Here is a 24,755-nt window from a genome sequence, read left to right as displayed (position 1 = left end):
ATGATATATACAAGCATTTCAGAACTATTTGATTTATAAACTATGAGCATGTATTACATTAACAAAGATGATTAATTAAGAAATTCCTTTTGTATAATATACCAATAATCAGGCAGTCTTGACTTGTTACTTTTTTTTTTTTTTTGCGGTACGCGGGCCTCTCACTGTTGTGGCCTCTCCCGTTGCGGAGCACAGGCTCCGGACGCGCAGGCTCAGCGGCCATGGCTCACGGGCCCAGCCGCTCCGCGGCATGTGGGATCTTCCCGGACCGGGGCACGAACCCGTGTCCCCTGCATCGGTAGGCGGACTCTCAACCACTGCGCCACCAGGGAAGCCCACATTTTTTAATGATAAATTGTGACAGAAAGATGAGAAATAAAACAAAATGGTTCTGAATAATTTTTTTGATAAAGGGATTTCTCTGATTTATAAACTAATGTACTATGACTCCAAGTACCAGTAAAAACAATATACACTGACATAAAAAAAATAAAGTCAGAGGTAAAGTGGGTTTCCTGAGGGTCAGCTTAATCCCATGTTTCTGCTTTCTTTGAACTGCTGTTGCCTTGAATGTGCCTTCCTCTCTGTGATCCCTTCTTCTATGGGCTGTTTCCTTCATGTGAAAAATGATTGAAACATTATCTGTGTTGACATTTATTATTTACAGAATCCAGAGGAAAAGAGTTTTGGAAACTCTCTCATAAGAATTTAAAAGTATGGAGGGCTTCCCTGGTGGCGCAGTGGTTGAGAGTCCGCCTGCCGATGCAGGGGACATGGGTTCGTGCCCCGGTCCGGGAAGATCCCACATGCTGCGGAGCGGCTGGGCCCGTAAGCCATGGCCACTGAGCCTGCGCGTCCGCAACGGGAGAGGCCACAACAGTGAGAGGCCCGCATACCGGAAAAAAAAATAAAAATAAATAAATAAATAAATAAAAGTATGGAATAACTTTCCCCAAATCTCCAGCAAATCTCTAATAATAACTCAATTGCTCAATGGGTAAGGAGCTCACTACTAAACTAATCTCTTGGAAGGGGACTGGAATTACCCTTAGCTCACTCACCACCTGAAGCTGAGGGTAGACTCAGGTTTCCCTAAGTCACAAGGCTGTATGGAGAGAGGTCCTCCTAGGAATGAAGGAAGTGGGGATGAACACTGAAAAGTCAACCTGGGCTGTCCATTACAGCCTGTCCACTACCCTGAGACATTCTTTATGTACAAAGAATTTCAAGTATATGTTACTACAGTCCTAGCACAAAGTGGTTACTTAAAAAGTACCAGCTCAATAATCAAATGGATAAATGGCAGGCATGATAGGAAAGCTACATCTAAGAATTGGTAAAAATGATATTAGAAGAAAACAACATTCTAAAAATTTATACCTGAATGTAAGTTCAGTCTACCACACCGACATGTTTGCACTTGTAGAGACTTTATTGCATTCTGTAGGATGGAATCCTTAATCCTCCCGGTGGCCTATTCTGCATAGTGGGAGAGACTACAGAATGGGAGAATTTCTGCTGGTTTCATTTAGTCTGACTTTTTTAGATAGCTATATTAGTATTCCAAGTTAATGTGAGGTTTTATAAAGCTAGTAAACACCCTCTTAAATGCCTCTCTAATGCTCAGAAGTGGCAATTTTAAATCAAATAAGGTTTTTTTCCTTTTTGTCTTTCTTTCCCTGAGTTTTCTACATTATAAGACAGAATTAATAAGAAGTTGACTTTCATTCAGATGGCTGACTGTGTGAAATTCCTTTGTGCTGTATTTTTATTTCTAGTGTTTATAAGACATTTAAAGCACCTTTGCTTTGTTGATAGATGCTGAACACCAGTAATTATACTACATGAGCTAATAAGGCAACTAGAGCGTGTTTACCCTGCCCGTCAATTTTCTGTTCAGCCAAATATCTCAAAACCAGTTAACGAGGAAGATCAGTGTGAAATGCTTGCTTAATTGTGTATACAGTATTCTCTAAAGCTAACCAATGACTTTAATTAACAAACTGAGGTTAGCATTGTTCATTTCACTCTCTTTTGCAGCCTTCTGCAACTGCTTTCCCCAAAGCTAGGCTTTCTCTTGTAGAGAAGCTTCATTGGGTTTACAATAAGCAGACAGAATTGTCAAACCATGGAAGAAATTATGAAGATTTGGGTTTAACCTAAACCTGAGTAGTGCCACAAAGAATAAAACAATTTTAGCATGTTATTTTTCTTTTCAGGGTGCTTTAAGAATGTGTGAATAGGAAAATGGAACTTTATGTCTTCATACCATGGATTGGGGGATGTACTAGAATGTAAACAAAATGCTAGGTATTGTACATAACCAGCATCCAGTGACAGGAATGTACTTTGCAAACCTTAAATAAGCTATGTCATTATCTTGCACATTATCTCCATAACTTAAAATACACTTTGAACATAGTTTAGATATTTCCAGTGGTTGAAACCTATCATTAAAAAGAGAAGGGATGGCATTAATACCCTTTAATCTGAGTAGACTTTTGAGGGGAGAAGTTAAAAAGATAAATTCAGATTTGTTTTTCACTTTTTCTGTAAAACCTAACCTTTAAGACTAACTAAAGACAGAAGGCAGTGGTAAAGAAAGAGAGGAAAATAAGTTAAATCTCCTGGTTCTGGGAAAATTGGGCTGCTACATGTAAAAGAATGAAATTAGAACATTTTCTCATACTATATATAGAAATAAACTCAAAATGGATTAAAGACCTAAATATAACACTGGAAACCATAAAACTCCTAGAAGAGAACATAGGCAAAACACTCTTTGACATAAATTGTAGCAATATATTTTTGAATCTGTCCCTAAGGCAAAAGAAATAAAACAAAAAATAAACAAATGGGACCTACTTTTGTACAGCAAAGGCAACCACCCAAGAAACAAAAAGACAACGTGCTGAACAGGAGAAAATATTTGCAAATGATATGCCAGGTAAAGGATTAATATCCAAAGTATATAAACAGCTCATACAACTCAACAGCAAAAAAACCCCCAAAGAACTTGATTAAAAAATGGGCAGAGGACCTGACTGGATATTTTTCCAAAGAAACCATATAGATAGCTAGCAGACACATGAAAAGGTCAACATCAATAATTATTATTGAAATGCAAATGAGATATCACAATGAGATATCACCTCACATCTGTCAGAATGGCTAACATCAAAAAGTCTACAAATAAAAATTGTTGGCGAGGATGTGAAGAAAAGGGAACCCAAGTACACTGTTGGTGGGAATGTAAATTGGTGCAGCCACTGTGGAAAACAGTATGGAGGTTCCTCAAAAAACTAAAAATAGAACTATCATGTGACTCAGAAATTCCACTCCTTGGCATATATTTTTTAAAAAACAAAACACTAACTTGAAAAGATACATGGAAACTCATTGTTCATAGCAGCATTATTTACAATAGCCAAGAAGATATGGAAGCAACCTAAGTGTCCATCAACAGATGGAGGTACCATCTGCATGGAACTTCTCACCAAGCAGGGCTGGAGCAGTGCCTACTCAGTAGAGTCAGTGATCATGCAGATCAGTGCCACACTGGTGAAGGGAAAAGCACGTGTGCAGTTTGGAGCCAACAAATCTCAATACAGCCTGACAAGAGCACAGCAGTCCTACATGTCCTCGGTGCAGATCCACCATAAAAACAGCTGGTACACTCCCCTGAAGCAAGATGGCTAACCCTGGAGTGCCATCCCCTTCTTCCTTCCCTAGGCACCACTGGACAAATTACCTTTGAGCTGTATTTGGATCTCACACTGCCTCTGTGGTTCCCTCCCTCATTTTTCCTGGATAGCTCTGTGTATTGCAGGACAATGATGGCTATTCTAAATGCTAAGGGAAAAAAAACGAACAGAACTGTTTCAAGTACTCAAGACTGACCTACAGACCAACGAACCATGTGGCTGGAACCCTTGTTAGCAGGCATTCTTATAAAAGAAACTTTTGAGCCTCCTTATATTGCTGGAAACTCAGCTGTGCTCCAGACTAGAGCCTCCTTACCTATGCTATGGATTTTTGCTTTATTTTCTCTTATTTCACGTACACTGCTTTTTTTGGTTACAGTGTATGATGGATGTGTATGAAAAAAATGTATCTTTGGGAAAACAATTACAGTTTGTTAATTTGAAAAAATATATATACACACAACATTCTATATATATATATATATACATACACAATGAAATATTACTCAGCTATAAAAAGAATGAAATTCTGCCACTCACAACAATGTGGATGGACCTAGAGAGATTATTATGCTTACTGAAATAAGTCAAGAAAGGCAAATACTGTTTGTCAGCGGTCCCCAACTTTTTGGCACCAGGGACAGGTTTTGTGGAAGACAATTTTTCCATGGACCAGGGTGGTGGGGGGATGGTTTCGGGATGATTCAAGTGCATTAAGTTTATTTTGCACTTTATTTCTATTATTATTACATTGTAACATATAATGAAATAATTATACAACTCACCATAATGCAGAATCAGTGGGAGCCCTGAGCTTGTTTTCACTTGCCACTCACTGATAGGGTTTTGATATAAGTCTGCAAGCAACTGATTTATTATGGTCTCTGTGCAGTCAAACTTCTCTGCTAATGATAATCTGTATTTGCAGCCCCTCCCCAGCGCTAGCATCACCGCCTCAGCTCCACCTCAGATCACGAGGCATTAGATTCTCACAAGGAGCGCGCAACCTAGATCCCTCGCATGCGCAGTTCACAGTAGGGTTCGCGCTCCTATGAGAATCTAATGCAGCCGCTGATCTGACAGGAGGCGGAGCTCAGGCGGTAATGCAAGTGAAGGGGAGCAGCTGTAAATACAGATGAAGCTTCACTCGCTCACCCGCCGCTCACCTCCTGCTGTGAGGCCCAGGGTTGGGAGGGGGGGGTGGGTTGGGGATCACTGCTGTATGTTATCACTTATGTGTGGAATCTAAAAAATAAAACAAATGAATGTATATAACAAAACAGAAACAGGCTCATAAATCTAGAAAACAAACTAGCGGTTACCAGTGGGGAGAAGGAGGGGAGGAGAAGCAAGATAAGGGTATGGGATTAAGAGATACAAACTACTATGTAAAAATAAATAAGATACAAAGGTGTAATGTATAGCACAGGGAAAAGAGCCAATACTTTATAATTTTAAATGGAGTATAATCTATAAAAAATATTGAATCACTATGCTGTACACCTGAAACTAGTATAATATAGTAAATCAATTATACTTTAATTAAAACAAAAAATGATGAATAAAGTCAGAGGATCTAACGTCAAAAAAAGTTAAATCTTACTAAAATCAAACTGCATGAAGTAAGTTATTTTTAAAAATTAAAAACATTCTGTACAGAATTAGTCTTTCATATTCACAACTAAGCATGTTGTATTCTCTTCACAATACGTTTTATAAACCCAGTTAGGGTTATTCAACTTCCACTACAAGCTCCTTCCATCTCTGGTTATAATGAGGAGAAATTGTGATGCCTTGAATGCACTCTAGAGAAAGAGATTAAAATATTCCACTATCATCATTGTACTAACCGAACAAACCCAGTTTCATTTTTATTACTTCTTCCAATGTGCCAGGAAGGCTTAACAAAACAGTATAATTAAATTATTGTGAAATTCTTTCATTTATTTACAGAGAAACAAAATATTATGTAGAAAGCATTAAGCAGGATACAAAAAAAGGGATACATCACATTCCTATTTGTCTCATGAGAAAAGAAGGGGAAAGTTTTCTCTAAAATTTTATCTCTATTGTTTTACATATTTTCTGGCAATTTGAAACAGGAAGTTAAAAATAGTAATCTTTGTGTTAAATCTAGAATGTCTATATTCTTACGATTATGTGGTATTCATTAAAATTCTATTTTACTTGTTTTTATTCTCTATCTCAAAAAACCCTTGTTTATTGCACTTAATACCTCTATAAACTAGTTGGCTGAAAAGTGACAATGTAGGGGATGATTTTACTTACAACGTACAACTGACCTTCACTACCTGCTTCCCAATAAGGGAGAGTATGGTTTTGGAGTCAGACACTGGCTTGAATTCAATTTCTTCTTGTTAACTATATAATTTTATGTGAGTTACTCTTCCAAGCTTCAATTTCCTCATATCCTTAGGATAATAATAACGAAAAGTTTCACCTCAGAATTTTGTTTCTTGAGATGGTGATTCTTAGAGCAGTGTTTATTTTATTGTATACACAAACCAAATATTACCTATCATTTTGTTTTTATTGCTTTCATCATCATTGTTACTGATTCAGAATGAATACTGAAGTCACACTCCCTTTCACAGCAGAATTCTAAATCACAAGAAATAAATGCAAAACCAATGATAACTAAGAACCTGAGATGTGTAGCTGTATAGATGTGTTTCTTAATCCCATGGGCTTAACATAAACAAATGTCTGCAAGGCAGAATAGTCTCATATTGTCAATCTTGGACTATTGTATTAAAAAGTACCATATATAAAAAGAGTTCAAAATCCATGGGTTTGTTCTAGTTCTTTCCTCCATGATAAAATAAACTTCAGATCTCAGAACTAGTCTTACTAGCTCTTTTACAAAATTTTATTTTAATTACTAAATCTCTAGAACAGCAGATCATTTTTTATGGATTAGCTCCAAGAGAGCTATGAGCTCACTGAAATGAATGCAAATATTGTTAAGTATAGCTTCTTACATTGTCTCCTAGAGATGCACTTGTCTTTATCTCATTCTTTCTTCAAGTTTTTCACTAGAGCCAGAGCAATTTTTAAAAATGAAAACTGCATTGGTTCAATAATACCACCAGTACATCTGATTGAGTAAATAATATTAATATTCTCTTAATTTTTAGGATAAATATCAAAATTCTTAACTTGAAGGCTCTAAATTGTTTGAATTTTACCTACCAAAGTAGTCACATTTGTCTCTTCACTTTCTAAAATATTCCTCTCCCTGTCACAGGACCTTAATACATGCTGGTCTTTCTGCCAAGATGCTGGCTCCTCTGATCCCCAACACACTCTAGTTCATTCTTCAGATCTCAGGAAATATTTTCCTATCTTCCTTGATTAGTGTAGACACTCCTATCATACCCTCTCATAGGACCATGTAGCTCCCATGTAATTTTTATAACAGTTCAGTTTTAAATTTACTTATGTACTAATCCCATTAATTTCTACCTCCTACTCCATACTATAAACTCCTTTTTGGAAGTATTTGGTCTACATCTGTTCACTTTTGAATTATCACCGTTTAGCACAATGCCTGCCAAAATAGATACTTATTAAATGAGTGCATGAATAAACAAAGGAATGAAAAAGTTAAAAACATTTATATCTCCAATGCTTATCATATTGTATTGTCATCTTAAAGGCAGAAGATTTTCCTTATTAATCTTTGAGGTCTCAGTTGTCTCACCTAATGTCTAATACACAAAAATCAATCAAGAAATCTGTTGAATAAAAGCATAAATAAAGTCTAGCACAGTGCTGACCACAGAGTATTCTTTTAATAAATGATAACTGATACTACTCTCATTATTACCTATGACTTTGTGGTAAACTATCATTCAAAAGTAAAAACATTCTATTCTATATACATAAGCATACCTGAATATCTTGAAATGCCATAGTTTATTGTTTGCTTTAAATAAGAATTGTAAAATATTTTGTCAAGATTTTTAAAAATTGAGATTATGAGATTATAAGCATTTGATAATATTTTCTCCCTTTTAAACCAAGCCTAATATGTTTATTAATTTAATTAATTGAATCAAAAATATAATTATGTTAATATTTATTTACCTAGTTTGATAAAGATAAAGAAATAATTTTCAAAAGGGCTTGCAAAGGCCTCTCTTTCTTGAAGACTAAAGAGATCCATGTCTTTTTTAGTCTTTTATATCAAAAATATATGTATTACAATTTATCTTAGGTATAAACTTCAAACTTGATGTTAAATTTCCCACAATGCATAATTATTAGCAAAGAATAAATCAGAAAACTCACAGAACTATATAATGTTATAATACCATATAATACCATAGCAACACATTTTCACCCTAACAATTCCATTGTAGTAACAGCAATTGAAGAAACCCACAGTAGTTAGTTGCTGAATTAAAAGAAAATCATCTTGAGAGTCAGGTAAAATATGTAGACTTACTAATTTGCTCAAAAGACTTATGATTAGAAGCAAAATCTAAATGGGGGACAATAAGCAACTTTGGTGCTATGCAATGATGCATATGAAAAATTGACTTAGAATACTTGAGGGAAAAATAATACTTTAGCAACTGATGCAATTAAAATCTACTTATTTTACAAAATCTCATTTCTTATTGTTTTGCTTGATCAACTTTCTGCCTACCTTTTTCCCCTTAAGAAACAAAATGCTCAGTTTTGACATGATACCCAACTTAACAATTTAACATCAACATTAATAAAGGAAAATAATAATTTCCTCTAAATATTATTTCATCTTTGAGTGAATTCCTGTGTTGAGCAACTTCTATAGTTTTGTAAGAGTTCCAATAGTTTAGCTCGTGGCTGTTCTAATCCTGAGCTCTTTTTAGATTTTTACATGAATAATCAGAAGACCAGATTCTTTCACTTCTTCCCATTGCTAATTGTGGATTGATATTTGAGAAAATGATAAAACATGATAAAGGTGAAATGAGAATATTTCAGAACTAAAATAAAGCATTTTTTCTTTTAGTAACATGAAAAAGGAAAGAAATACAAAACTAGTTTATTGCCTTGATGCAAATTTTGTATTTATGTTCAGATATCCTTAATTCAGTCCAAACTTTCATACTGGATTCCAGAAACAAAATTAAATACCAATCTTTAATAAAAACAGCAAAGAAGAATAAAATGACTTCAAGAGGGATCCATCCACTCATTGAGCTTTCTCTATTTTGAAGCATGTTGAACTTATGACAATATTCTACAACTTTTATCTAACTAAGCTTTTTAAAAGTATAAATGCATTGACTAGTAATCAACTTTCAATTCTATGGGACCAAAAGCAAATTCTTCACAAAGTTTCACTTCCAACCTTAAACTTAAATTATACAGGGCTAATGCAACATTATACTCAAGTATGCTTATTGCTAATGTATGTTATAAGTTCTGTTGTCCCAGTTAACCCCGTGCTTTATACTCAGTCTGTGATTCTGGGACTGGGACTGCTTTGTCCTCTGCTTCTGTAAGTCTCTACCAGTATTAGGTACTAGAAAAGTACTGGAAAAATTAAGGAAAAAGAAGGGACACATTCCTTAATGTTTGTTTCCCGTTCCTGTTTTTGCTTCTTGCTGCTCTTACCATAGCAACACATTTTCACCCTAACAATTCCATTTTAGTAACAGCAATTGATTTCAGTTTGCACTTTCCAAACACTTTCAGGACCAACCTTATCACACCTCCTCAGAGATGTCAGCTTCACAGAGTGAGCAGTGGTTCCTCCTTGGACATCTGAGTTTCATCCTCCTGACTTTCAGGCTCTGAAGATTCCCTACTCCATCTCCAATGTTTTAATAATTTCAACCTTTCAAATGCCCCAGCCTTAGGATGGAATCACCTTCCAGTAGCTACTATCTAGGAGGCATTAGTATACCCTTTCTTCCAATCCTCCAATGACTAGTATCACATCTTTATATTAAATACTCCTGATCAAAACCAAAATCAGAAAAAAACAACATGAAAACTGCTATAGTTCTATCTCCAGACTGGACCCTGAATGATACCTATGTCCTAATTACAGATTAACAAATGATCCTTTTGCCTACATGTATTTGTTTATGAAATCAGTGTGTAAATTCTTATGAATTTTTCAGCTGAACTTTAATCCCTAAAGGTCACTGATAAAGAAACCAAAGTTGCATTTAAACACTATGCTTTTTTAGAAAAAAATGGGCCAGCATTACTAACTCAGTGAAAAATGGTTTCCAATACCTTCTCAGTCGTCATCAACAGGTTTGCAGAAAGGACTGCCTTCTCTTACATATTCAAGCAGTCTAAACCAGCAATACCCAAGACTTTCACCTCGAATTCTTTACTCCACTACATGCACTTATCTCTCTTCCCATTAAATATGCTCCCATATGCACGATGGATACATTGGCAATAAACCTCAGCATTTCAAACATAGAGAGGTGAGTTTCCCAAGAAATTCTTCTCCTTTTTCCAACCTAATGTCACAGGGAAGAGACCCATCCTGCACAGAGGATAACCTCCTTTTTTTCCCCCAACGCCAAAATCTGTCCGTCTGTGCCCACAGCTGTACTTGTTTAACAGAAACTCAGGCAGATGCCACATAAGCAAAACCATAGAACCACTCTGAAGCCAAAAAGGACCAAGAGGGCGACGGTCAACTGCCCTGAACTTGCTCCAGCCTGACCAGGACGGCAGCGCCTGCACAGATGAGACAGAAAGTTGCCTTTGCTTCTTTACCATGCTAGGATCTCCGCCCAACCGGAGGATTGCACTTTGGTAGGCTGGATTAGTGCCGCATGCAAAGGAGACCAGAGGACTGCGCATGCTCCGTCTCTTTCTGGAACTCGCCTCTCCTTTCCCGAGTTCTGATTGCATAGTCTTTATCCCTTAAAAGTTTCCCGCTTCCCCTCACCATCCCCCCACCCCACCCCACCCCTGGAGAAGGGGTCTTTAGAGCAGGAGTTCTCCCTTCCCCGTTCCTTGATCAACGAATAAAGCTTCCGCTCTGCTTTGCTGAACCTGGCCTCTTCTGCACTTGTTGCTAGCGGCACCAGGCAAGGAAAGGACCTAGATGGGGTCCACCAACACTAGAGGGTCCGTAACACTAGGACTAGGTTGAGAAACTCTCTCCTGTGCTTCCATACTATCAAGCATATACTCCTATACGTTACTTTTCTGCTCTCTGAACTATTTGGTCAACTTCCTGAAAATACAAAGTTTTGTTAATGCAACTCCTACTGATAACAATACAATTACTACAACTGAAGCCAAGCTTCCTACATGCTTTCAACAAATGTAGGATGAATAAATGAATGAATGAAGTCATGACTAATCCTCTTGTATTACATAACAAACACCATGTCTATACGTTTCTATGATCTGAACTTTAGTGTTATTAGCACCTCCAAAATATTGATATAATCTCAGTAACCTGATTTCTTACTGCATACACTTGTATCTGTCACACCCGACAACTGCTGAATCTCATTTACTAATGTAAAGTATTTCTAGCAAACTTTGGAGTCATTAACATGATTAAATTTTGTTTGATTTAATTTAGTGTTAAGTATATTGTATTGTTTTCTACTTCTTTGGAAAATTGGTAATCCCCATGTATAGTGTATGTGACAATTCCTTATTAATTAAAAATCTGTTTAACAAGGACAGCAAATTCCCTCTCTACAACAGAAAACACAGAATTTACAATTAACTCCCCGTCAAAATTCTTAAAGCTAATTTTATCTCAGGTTCTTTTCTGAGAAGCTTTGGCTCTATCTATGGCTGTAGAAACCATTTGGTACAAATCTCCCTTGATTTCTATATTTATGATGTCATTTTCCAACAGAAAACTAAACTATATTTTGCTTTACTGTAAATATATTTTACTATATTTTTCAACTTACCTCTTGCTGTTGGTTCAAAACCTTAAGAACTTCCATGGTGAAATGTGAAACAGGCCCCTGTACTGAGACGCCAAAGAGAGACCAAAGAAAGGAGCAGGTCACTCCAGCTGGGTAGTGGAGTTTTGGGGTTTTTTGCTGTGTTTGGTTTTCCTTTTAATTTATTTAATTTATTTTTGGCTGCATTGGGTCTTCATTGCTGTGAGCAGGCTTTCTCCAGTTGCGGCGAGCGGGGGTTACTCTTCGTTGCAGTGTGAGTGCTTCTCATTGCAGTGGCTTCTCTTGTTGCGGAGCACAGGCTCTAGGCACGCAGCCTTCAGTAGTTGTGGCACACAGGCTCAGTAGTTGTGGCTCACGGACTTAGTTGCTCCGCAGCATGTGGAATCTTCCCAGACCAGGGCTCAAACCTGTATCCCCTGCATTGGCAGGCAGATTCTTAAGCACTGCACCACCGGAGAAGCCCCTGGAGTTCTAATAAGCAAGGGAATTGACATCCCAGGCTTGTCTTGGGCAGCTATGGCAGCATGAGTAGATCTCTGAACACGCCCACCAGAATCTTAAAAGTTTAAATAGAGGTCTTAAGTGGGTTCAGTCACATATACTCCAGATGGTCTCAATAACACATTATTATCTCAGGGCTTTATCCTTGAGGCAGCTTCTATTGCAGGGAAAGCAAATAGAATGCACCTTCCAAGGACAGGGGAGGGGTGAGAAGCCTTAGACTGTCCAGGTCCAGCTCACAGGTCAACCTGCGGTCATGTCCTCTCAATGAACTCCAATGCTTGCATATGTTTTAAATGACTGGTTATCTTTTTTTTTTTACTAGTCATCTTCCTAGAATATGTATCTTCTTAAAGTGGAAAGCTGAGGACCCTGATCTATGCTGTGACACTAATATATCATGAGAAAGTAAAAATTGCTAGAGAGGTTAGTTAAGTCAAGCCCTTAACTTTGGAGATAGTTCATTCTTGCCTCAGTATGAGGGTGTAATAACTTCCACTTATTACCAGTGTTGCTGAAAGTATAAAACAAGACGATTCATATACATATGCTTAGAAAATGACCATATAAACTTAAGTCTGAATATTCAGACTTTCCAGAAATACTGATATTCCATCTCCATTACCTCTCAGCCCTATGTACCAATTTCTCTATGGTTACTGTCTGTTTTGTGTTCTCTAGCTAACTGATCATGATCAAATTTTGTTATCTGAATAGGTTCCTAAATGACATTGAGATTCCTATGGGACCCTCTTTTTACAGATATAAACAGAATCGAAAATTCTTCCCACGGCCATTCAATTGATCTGCTACAATTTCTCTATCTTTAATAAATTCTCTCTTGATCCCCCATCTCAGGTTCCTTTTATTAACAGTAATATACCTCAACACCTCAGGAGTTTTTGATATTTGATGGATCTCATGACTATCTTCCTGGTTTTTTTTTTGGAACCAATTCTATTCAGACTTTTAAGCTGCCATTCCATTGAACCTGTTTCTGTCAAAGTCACCAGTGATCACTATATATCTAAATCCAATGGATAATTATTATTAGTCATTTAGTCATCCTTGAATTTCTTCACTAGGCTCTCAGGACAACCTCCTTATTTCCTATCTGCAGTCCACTGTGCCAGATTCTACTTAAATCTTCAACCTGTAAACACCATGAGGGCCCCCAGAGATTAGTCCTTGAACCTCCTCTTTTCTATCTACACTACTTTTTTGGTGGCTCATCCAGCCTCTTTGTTCTATACACCAGTGATATGTGGACAACGACTAAATATATATATCCAGCCAGAATTTTGTGGGCTCATGTAACCAACTATCTAGTCTACATTTCCACTCAGATTAATAATTGAGTTTCAAAAGTATCACCTTCAACATAGAACTCCTGATATTGCCTCTTCTACACTTCTTAGATGATGGCAGCTATATTTTTCCAGTTTTCCAAGCCAAAAATCTTGGATTCATCTTAGACCATCCTATTTCTCAAACTTCTGGATATCATCCTTGTTAGTTCTAGCCTCAAAATAAAATCAGCATCAAGCCACTTCTCATCACCTCTGTAGTTTACACCCTCATCCAAGCCATCATTATCTCAATAGCATCTGATTCATTTTTCTACTTGCAAATTCATCTTCCTTTAATCTATCCTCAACAACAGCAGTGAGGGGAATTTTTCCAAAATGTAGGTCATATACCCATCACTAGCCTACACAAAACCCTTAAATAGCTTTACATTCAGAGTGAAAGACAGTATCCAAATACTGATAAGCAAAGCCCTATGTGATCTGACCCCCCTACTACTTCTCTAAGAGCTCATTTCTTACCACTCTTCAATTGTTCATTCTGTTCCAGTCACACTGACCTCCTTGCTATTCCTCTAATATGGTAAGTTCACTTCTGCCTCAGGACACTCACACTTGCCCTAAATTGTGTTTGGAATCCTCTTCTAGATTACACTTCCATTTCTCATGCTTCTTTTCGGAAATGTCACCTTACAAGTGAAACCTTCCTATTCACCTGTTAAAAATGGTCACTTAACCAAGGCCTCCATATCTATCAATACTCCTGTTTTCTTTTCATAATACTTATCAATCATCATGTGTTTTATTTATTTGACTACTCCTTGTCTTCCCAGATTAAAAGCTCTGTGTGTCTGAGGCCATGCTCTCTTTCATTAGCTAGTGTAGTCTCAGCTTCCTGGAGGCACTCAGTATATATTTATAGCACATAATAGGAACTCAATAAATATTTGTTGAATATCTAAAGTGGGATCAAGAAAATAAAAACTTCAAAATATATCTAAAATACTGGAAATTGGTCTATTTGCCATGATACTAGTAATTTTCCCCTGTAAATAGGAACATAGTCTGTATTATAAATTACCCTGATACTATGGACACAGGTTAAAATATTAAGAGGACTGGATATCTAGAAGAGAAAAAAGGAAGCAAAATACTGAGGAAGACTTTCTTTGGAGGGTGTACTGGGCTAACTGCTTCTTATCATGGAAGACACTTTTAAAGGTTTCACCGGTAGATACTCCAGGGAATTCACAAAGGGGGAAATAAATGTTAAATACACAGGTTAAGGACTTTGACTAAGGTCTGAAGTCTCATTCAGAAGAGGGAGAAGCGGGCTTCCCTGGTGGCGCAGTGGTTGAGAGTCTGCCTGCCGATGCAGGGGATACGGGTTCGTGCCCCGGTCCGGGAAGATCCCACATGCTGCGGAGCAGCTGGGCCCGTGAGCCATGGCCGCTGAGCCTGCGCGTCCGGAACCTGTGCTCCGCAAAGGGAGAGGCCACAACAGTGAGAGGCCCACGTACCGCAAAACAAAACAAAACAAAACAAAAACCAAGAAGAGGGAGAAGCATGCATACTTGGAAAAAAGGGCTTTCAAATTAAGAAGAGCTCCTTGGTTAGGAGGTATGTATGCAAACTGAGAAAAAACAACAACAACTTGTTTTCCACAGAACCTGCTACTATGTACATACTTACTAAATATTTGCTATACTCATTATTCATTTAATTATAGTGATAAAATTCCATAACAAGATCCTGGTACGTAATAATTGTAAACTGAAGAACATTGATCTTTAAAGGGGAAAGAGTAATGATATAAAACTGGCTCTATTTATTTAGCCAGAAGAATATTTTCTGAAATTTCAAGCCTGTGTGACTGAGCTCATTACTTCTGTATTTTCAAAATACCTAAGATCATGTACACATCAAGCTGTGAGTAAGGACATCATGAGGCAGCAATTTGAACATAATAATAAGAGCTGAATTTGTAGCCCTTCAAAATATAGAAATTAGTTCAATTCAAAAATGCACAGTTCTACAATGGATACATGAATCATTTATTTTTATCTTATAATTTTTATCATGACAAATTTCATTTAAAAATGTTCTTAAAATTCTAAACTGGCTTAAAACATTGACCAATTAAATCACGTGAAACTCATTATAAGGGAGATTATGTCATAATAATGCCACTTGATTGCTGAAAACTGTAAAATTCTTGGCACAAACAACACTGTGCAATCTTCCCATGCTATGGGAATTAACCAGACTCTACAATAGCTTCTATTGGCCCAAGGCCATGTTCCTTGGATGATCACAGCCTGCCATCCCCGTTAAGATGTCTACTTGAGAAAGCTCAACACTGCTGTAATGGTTAATTTTGGCTAATTTTATGTGTCATCTTGACTGGGCCATGGAGTGCCCAAATATTTAGTGAAGCATTATTCTGGGTGTGTCTGTGGGAGTGTTTTTGGATGAGATTAACATTTGAGCCAACAGACTGAACAAAGAAGATTGCTTTCCCTAATGTGGGTGGCCCTCATCCAATAAACTGAATAGAACAAAAAGGCTCACCCTCCATGGAAAAGAGGGAATTCTTCCTGCCTGACTGCCTTGAGCTGTAACATCAGTTCTTTCCTGACTTTGATTCATACTGAAATGTTGGCTCTTCTTGGGCCTTGAGCCTGCTGGCTTTCAGGCGGGAACTTATACTATCAATTCTCCTGGTTCTCAGGCCTTTGGATTCAAACTGGAACCACACCTGGGTCTCCTGGTTCTCCAGAGTGCAGACTGCAGACCTTGGTCCTTCTCAGCCTCTGTAATGGTGTGAGTCAATTCCTTACAATAAATCGTGTGTGTGTGTGTGTGTGTGTGTGTGTGTATCCTTTTTGAGTGTGTGTATCAGTGGAGAGCACTGACTATTATAACTGACAAAAGAATTTACTCTTTATTCCAGCCAAAACCTGACTATAGGCTCCTGACCTTCCTTTTTTTTAGAGCAGTTACCTTAGCAAACTTGTAATTATAAATCCTTTCTCTGTCCCTTCAAGATGTAAATCTTCTACCATGCAGAAATGCCTCCTTCAGAACCTGGGAAACAACTCTTTGAAATGAGAACATCCAGAGAGATAGCTCTCCTGTCCCCCAGTTCCTGTGGGAGGGTAGGAGCCTAAATTTGGTGGGTGCCTTATCCAATTTACAAAACTAATTCATGTTCTAAAATTATTGAAAGTTTGTTTCTCCTCCAGATAAGTGTTAATTAACAAGCCCTGATGGCCTAGTCATATTAATTGGCCTAGTCATTAACTCCCTTAATGCCCTTCAGTACATTTCTTTTAGCGTGCCCAGCATTTTAAAAGCCTCCTATCTTTTGTTTTGGTGGAGTTGAGCACATTGTATACTGAAATCTCTCTCTTCCCTACTGCAGTAGTCGGAATAAAATCTGCCTTGTAATTTTTTTTTAATTAATTTATTTAAAAATTTTTGGCTGCGTTGGGTCTTCGCTGCTGCAGGCAGGCTTTCTCTAGTTGCAGCGAGCAGGGGCTACTTTTCGTTGCGGTGTGCAGGCTTCTCTTTGGGGTGGCTTGCACGGGCTCTAGGCGCACAGGATTCAGTAGTTGTGGCACGCCAGCTCAGCAGCTGTGGCTTGCGGGCTCAGTAGTTGTTCCGTGGCATGTGGGATCTCCCCAGACCAAGGCTCGAACCCGTGCCTCCTGCATTGGCAGGCGGATTCTTAACCACTGCGCCACCAGGGAAGTCCCGTTGCCTTGTAATTTTTAACCAGTGTCTGGTGAATAATTTTTCTTTGACACTATTTTGTCACCGTAGAATAGAAACTGACTTTGGAAATGTAGTTGGAAACATAAAAGGTAATACAAACTGATTTAAGCTCTTTTTTTTTCCTGCTTGCTGACCCTGAGGCCCCACACTTTTATTTTTAATGGGCTCCACAATTTATGTAGGTGGTCCTGGTGTAGTAGTAAAAATAGTAATAGTAGTAGTGGTGGCAGCAAAAGCTAGCATTTATTAAGCAATTGCTCTGGGCCAGGCTCTGGTTTAAGTGTCCTGTGTGCATCAATTTATTTAACCTCATAACAGTGATAAAATACTATACTAATACAAAACCCTTTTTATAGTTGAAAAATTTAGGCAACAGAGAAATTCAGTACTCCAAGTATTAGAACTGACATAGGGAAATGATAGTGAAAAATAAAATGGAAAGAATGCATGAAAGAGACAGAGGGGAAATAGGATCAAAAGGAAATAATGAAGCCTTAGATTCAGGAAAAGATTCTACATCAAGTTTGCTTTCCTATTTTTGTTTTGTTTTTGTTTTGCTTTGTTTTTGATCTAGGGAATTAGGTACATTGTGGAATGTTAACTGAGATGGTCTTGAGGGATAAGATAATAAGTGCAGTTAAATTGAGTTTACATGAAGATATCTAACAGGTAATTAGAAATATGGGTCAGTTGCTCAAGAGAAAAGTGGAAGCTGAGGAAAGAAATTTGGAAGAACCCAGTAGGATGATATTTGATAGGAATGTATGAGAATGACATATAGGGAAGACAGCCAAAGGAAAGACTTAAACAAGGCCTTTTTCAAGACCTGGATGAAGAGGAGGCAGTAGTGGGGTCTGAGAAACATTCTTTCTTCCAGAGGCTTGCAGTGTCATTTAACTCCAGAGAGGAGCGAGGTTAAGTAAGCAAATTTTCAAGAGTTCTAAATGTTGCAGAGCTCAAGGAGGGATGAGGAATTACTGAGAACAAAATATTAAACTTAAGGATACACATTGGTGTCTGTCAAGAGAGCAATTTCATTGTAGTGAGAGGCAAGAGCCAGATTGCAAATGTTTACAAAAGGAATTTTTGGTAAAAAAGTGATGGTTGTTCTTTCTTTTCAGATGTTGGAATTGAGAGGAGGAAAGAATAGAATTGTGGAAAATATAGAGCCAAGGAAATGAGTCTTAAGGTCAGAGAGGTTTGCCTATTTAAAAGATAAAGGGACAGAAAGAGTTGATGAGGAGAGAAAGACAGAAAGCATTAATTATGGGAAACTGTTTCTTGCACTCTCCTTATCGCAATTTTTGATCCATTTTTCATTGTATTAATGTATTAAATATGTTGAGTTTTGCCACTTTCAAGCAGGTAAGCTTTAGCAATAAACTTTGTCTCTCTGTATCTCATTTTCCATCTATAAAATTAGAATAACAACAATAGTCTTTGTCTGGCCTAACTTATGGGTTTACTCACTCAAAGAGTCCAAACTAGAAGTATTTGCAAAACAGATTATGAAATGTACAAGTAAAGATTAAAAACTAAAATATAGTTATATAGAAAGCTTAAAATTTTGTTATTTTTATTGCTTGTTTCCTGCTCCTTGGAAGAATTCCAAGGAGAGCCATGAGAGTTCCCTTCACTACTCCCATAAAAGGATCTGCCTGAAACTCAGCCTCAACTGTTTCTAGCTATAGATCCAAGTTTGCTGATTTTCTATTCAACTGTGTCTACATCCTAAAACTATAATGGAGGAAAATAAGCAAAAATGCCAGTGAAATAGCAGTGGGTCATTTCTAATGAAAATAACTTACTCATCATTGTTCATTTATGTATAGGAACTGGCATATTTATATCTTCATTTCCATTACTCAGGAATCCATTCTGTTTCTTAAAATTAGTGTACTCTGGTTATCATAAGATTATGCGTGGCATTAATTTCCTTCCTGCTACATCCCCTTTTTACAAGCTGTAAGCATCATAAACCTGGAAGATTTTATTGGAAAGTCAAGGTGGCAGAGTTATGGAAATGACTCTGAAATGATACTTCCCTGCCGCAACAATGTTGATTTACTTGTAATGCTAAACACACTCCACTAAGTCATACACAGCTCTTGGGAGAGGGGTGACCAATTAGCTTAGTGACTTACCGCCCACATGCTCTGCTGATTCTGATACATTAAAACATTTTATTAGCCTGCAAGGTCAGGAAATCTTACTGCATGGGTAGTGTTTCTAAAAATTTAATAGCAATAGCCTGATGTTAGTTCCTTTGCATCTATAGATTGGAAATAAATCTTCAAAGATGGATAAACTCATACACTTATTTCTCAGAACTCCTTTTCATACTCAGGTCTCAACAAATATTGAAATGTTTAAAAGGGAATAATCATTGGCAAGGTCAGATCATAATTATTCATGCATTGACAAATTCAATTGTCTAAAAATTTAGAATTACTTACTGTATTATACTCATTATACATTTCAAGATGAGATAAAGACTTGAAGTTCACAGTTGTGTGTGAAGTGCCCTCTTTCGGCATTTCCTACCAGTAGGTCATCTTCAGCAAATATTTCTGAAGAATGACATGTCTCAGGATGTCCAATGTGTAACTGTCAGTGGTAGAGGGGCAAGCAGAACCAAAGTGAATATGCTAATAGGGCTCCTGTAATCACACGACATTAGCCTATATTCAATCTTTAGAGGATAGAACACACACAAATTGAAAACTTAATTTCCAGCATCACCACCAGTAATCATTAGTTAAGCAAAGAAATATTACATTAAATTATACAACTATGGTCCATGCTGAGTTGGGAGAATTATGTTCATCTCTTAGTTTCCTAGTATTGGGTAAATCCTATATTCAGCGCACTGTCTTCTTTGCATACAAAAGATGGCAACATTTGTTTCTAGACAGATGATTTCCTTTTCTGCTAATCATTTAAAGTACTCCGTACATTTGATTAGTGTCTTTTACAGCAAAAAGGTACTGAAGCAAAAATGTTCTGGGGGAAGAAAAAAAGGTAAAAATAAAAAATAAATCAATAAGGCAAAGAATGAGTTGAGTAGCTTATTTTTGTATGCAGAAATAATAAATTGATCAACCTGAAGCAGAAAATATTTAAGGTTCACATGTTTTGGAACCTTTCAATAAGTATCATATTATCCCAAATAACTACACGTTATAAAAACATGCAATAAGTGTTATTTTTTCTTTTTGTTTTGGACTCAGTCATCAACTGTGTCCACATCCTAAAATATTCAACTGTGCCCACATACTAAAACTATAAGGTAAAAGAGAAGCAAAAATGCCAGTGAAGTAGATGTGCATCAAATCTAATAAAAATGACTTACCATTATTCATTTAGTTATACAAACTGACATATTTGCATCATTTTGGGTAGAAAAGAGCACAAGAAAGGGTATGGACTATTTGGGTATCATAGATATAAGTTCAAATTTAGGTTCTGCTACAAACCTTACTGTGTAACGTTAAGGATATATCATACTCTATCTCAGCATCAATTTTTTGAGTTGTAAAATGATGGCATCAAGTCAAACGATTGCTAAGAGTTCACATAGCTCAAAAGTGCCATGCTCTGTGCCCAGTATCATGCACCCAGAATCTCAGCACATATGCAAATGAAATGTGGATGAATTTAAGCTTTCCACATGTCTGGGGAAAAAGTACTTTTAAACACAGTTGCCATCTGAGTTAAAAATCAGAAAATCAATAAACATCTCATTCAAGACAAAAAACATGTTCAAGCATTCTTGCCAGAGTTAAGACAAGGCATCTTGGGACTTTGAACTTTACTTTCTAGTTAGAAGCAAGTTGCCCTTCTTCTTTAGAGATGGCAGGTGTATTTTACCTACCAAATCATCTGGTCGTTAAAAAAATCACTTTCTCGATTTCATGTAAGAATTTCATTTGGAAAGCAGGAGCTCTGTTCCACTTAGTGTAATATCTATACTACATCTCTATTAAGCCCTAGAGTCTTATTAATCCCAATCCTTTTCATGTGTATTTTACTTACTGAGCTAAAGTTGTGTAGCACATAGACTGTTAATATCCATTATACTTTCTTAAACCTTAGCTGAATTTCTGGAAGCCACAATAAGGAGTTATTTTTAAACATGTTTGAAAGGGGAAGGCTCTCCTGGTGGTGCAGTGGTTAAGAGTCCGCCTGCCAGTGCAGGGGATATGGGTTCGAGCCCTGGTCTGGGAAGATCCCACATGCCGCGGAGCAACGAAGCCCATGCGCCACAACTGCTGAGCCTGAGCTCTGGAGCCCACGTGCCACAACTGCTGAGGCCCGCGTGCCTAGAGCCCGTGCTCTGCAACAAGAGAAGCCACTGCAATGAGAAGCCCACGCACCACAACGAAGAGCAGCCCCCGCTTGCCGCCACTAGAGGGGGCCCGCGTGCAGGGACGAAGACCCAAAGAAGCCAAAAATAAATAAAATAAATTTTTAAAAAAGAAAGGGGAAAACAATCTTCCATTGAGCTAGACAGATTTATGAAGACTGAGGAAGTCATGAAACACACGATCATCATGTGAGTAAAACAACATTAACGGTAACAAAATGAAAGTATTTATATCAGAATATTTTTTCATTAGTATTCCAGTGAACTAGAAATAGATTGCAAACAATTATCTGGACAAAAATAAAGGTCGCTTTTTACATGAGCAATTTATAGAATAAATGAATTTTCAGATGAAATGGAGGCACACAATGTTGGTGTCAGCTGTATCCCCACAAAAAAACTCATCCTCTATTTAGATGCCCTTGAAGCAGGCTCCTTGGGCATCGGTTTGCAGGAGGGACCATGATGTTTTCACCAAAAGAGAAAAGAGGTTCAGAATCTGCACATTTTGTCCAAAAACAAATGATCAGCAGAGAGATTGGTGTAAAGATTAACCTCTGGCCAAAGGCCCTATGCATCCCCAGGAACTCAGCTCAAATTCAGGTACAAGATAAAAGAACAAACTTGTGTCTTTCTCTATGTTGCCAAAATATGCTTTTTAAAATGTGTAATACAAGAAGAGGAGAATAATATTGAACTGTTCACTTCAGAGCAGTTAATTTTAGGTCATTTTGAACAGCATACAAAAATGTGTACGTGGACAGAGTGTTGGAAATAAATGTGTCAATCTCCCTGAGATGTTCTGAAATTGGTTAGGAGCAAATTAGAGTTTCTGGATTTCTACTGATTTGCAATTACAAATGGAGACAGAGATGGTCTCTTATTATCAATAATGTAAACTTGTTTCTGTCCAGGCTGGTTGGGACTGGTGAAACATTGGTTATACTTGGAAGGAAAAAGAAAAAACAAAAACAGGAGATAAAACCTGTACATCCAAGTTTTCCTGTTGTCCTCTAGGAAAGATGCCCCCAAATGAGGTTTAAAATGAATTTCTATTGTTTATTTCAACAGAAATCAGTAAGCCCTGAGTTATTTTCTGATGTGGAAAGTGATGGGATTACTCTCATATAATAAAGAATGTTTTTAGAGAAGGAACATATATATATATATATATATATATATATACATGTATATGTATATTCCTTTGAAGGTGTTATGCTTTCTGGTCTCTGTGCAGAATACGTAGCTTAACTGCTTCAGTTTCTTGAGCCGCAAAATGAGACCCACAGAGATCAAATACTTCTTAAATATTATTCAGCTTTTATGCTATAGCCTGTATAAGTTCATGTTCATAGGCTGTGAAGGGGAAATATATCATAAACAAGAAAGTAGTGATGAGTCACATGAATCTGTAATCCTTTGGCCTATTTCAACCTTCAATTCTGAATTTAAATCACCTTTGAAAATAGGAAATATTAAGTAAGTACAGAAGTGCTGCATTAAATACTTAGTCAAAAAGTAAATAAAACTCATCCAGGTAGGTAAAAATATACAAGTTCAGAACTAAAAACTAATCATGAATCTAGATTTCCAAGGCCTTAATCTCTTTTCTGGTAGTGACACACACTTTTCTTCAACCCCTTAACAAATTAATAGACAAGAGCTGAAGAAAATTACTACATTTCTTATTGCTCTTCTGTTTGGCTAAGTAGTTAATACTGTAATAGTGTAATAATATGCTGTAATATTTAAAAGTACTTTTTCTACTCTTAGAACATTTGGCGTTCTATACTCATTTAGCAATGACAAATAAAATACTTAATACTTGTTCTTGAAGGCAGAACTGCAAGTAGTTTCAAGAATGGTCTAATTTAAAATTTCTGGTGCCTATTATTTATGAATTTGCTTATTCACTAACTCAGTAATTATTTGTGAGCTCTATGAAGTGTCCTGCACAGCACCTTGGACACAAATATGTAAAAAGTCTTGCACCTATGCCTTCAATGAGCTCAGAGTCTAGTCTGTTAGCCAACAACTTGTACAAAGAAGAAAAACAATATGTATGAAAAAAAGTAATGGCACAAAAGAGGGAGATGTTTCTCCGGGTACAAAAAGAGGGAGGTGTGATGGATCCCTACACCAAATCAAATATGCTTTGCTCAGCCACCTGGTATAACTGTGGTCAGTTCTACTCAGTACTTGAAGAAGACATGTGTCCAGTGCAATGCCAGGTTACAACTAAGAAATTTTGCCTACCTCTCAAGCTCCCCTATGGAACTCTTGATTCTGGTGAAGTTTTGAACCACAGGGAGCTGCAAGGATAATTTCTCCCTATGCTAGGCAGACCTATGAAAAGTAAACTACACATTCACTACTCCATGACCAAGAAAAGACCATCAAAAGATCAGCAACATAACTCCTATTCCTATTTTCAAATCTCACTTGAATGCATAAAATGTAACTGATGAAACCAAATGTACATTCAGAATTTTAGCTGCTAATGTAGATGATTTTAGTTTTTCAGCATATGCAGTAAAAGGAGAATGGAATGGACACTTAGATAGCCATTGCCCAGCATCCACTAGAGAAAACAAATCCTAAAAGAAGATGCTATGGAAAATTCAGAGCTGTTATCCTCTTCTTTCTTCACACATAAAGCACTTCTTTGACTCTTTCAAAACATGGTCAACTTCTTTTCTTGTCTTTGACTGATCCCTATCAGTAGCCTTCCTCCACAGGGGTAGTGTGTATTGGGGGTGGGGGTGGGATATGGAGTCAGAGAAAGAAAAAGACTCCCACTGGTCTCCCACTGGTGGTGGGCTTCTCAGCCTTTCCTTTAAATCTCTGAAACTTTTCTTTAAAGTTTGAAGGACTTAAAAATCTCATTACCTCTCCCTTTCCAATCCCATTGTTTAATATGTGTAGTATGCTTTCTGAGGATGAGGGATTGTCATCAATCCATTTATGTAGAAAGAAGTCCTTTTGTATTTTCAAATGGCCCCTTGCCATTCTACCATTAAAAGTAATTGCTCTCCCAACAACTATTCAGAATAAAAACTCTCAGTAAACTAAGAATCAAGGGAAATTTCTTCACTTGATAAAGCATATTTACAAAAAGCCCACAGATAATATCATGCTTAATGATGAGAACATTAAGCTTTTCCACTCCTTTTCAGCA

This window comes from Physeter macrocephalus, chromosome 7 (assembly GCF_002837175.3).
Source record: "Physeter macrocephalus isolate SW-GA chromosome 7, ASM283717v5, whole genome shotgun sequence".
Classification (NCBI taxonomy): domain Eukaryota; kingdom Metazoa; phylum Chordata; class Mammalia; order Artiodactyla; family Physeteridae; genus Physeter; species Physeter macrocephalus.
The sequence above is the reverse complement of the archived record's forward strand: the minus strand, read 5'-3'. Positions refer to the sequence as shown.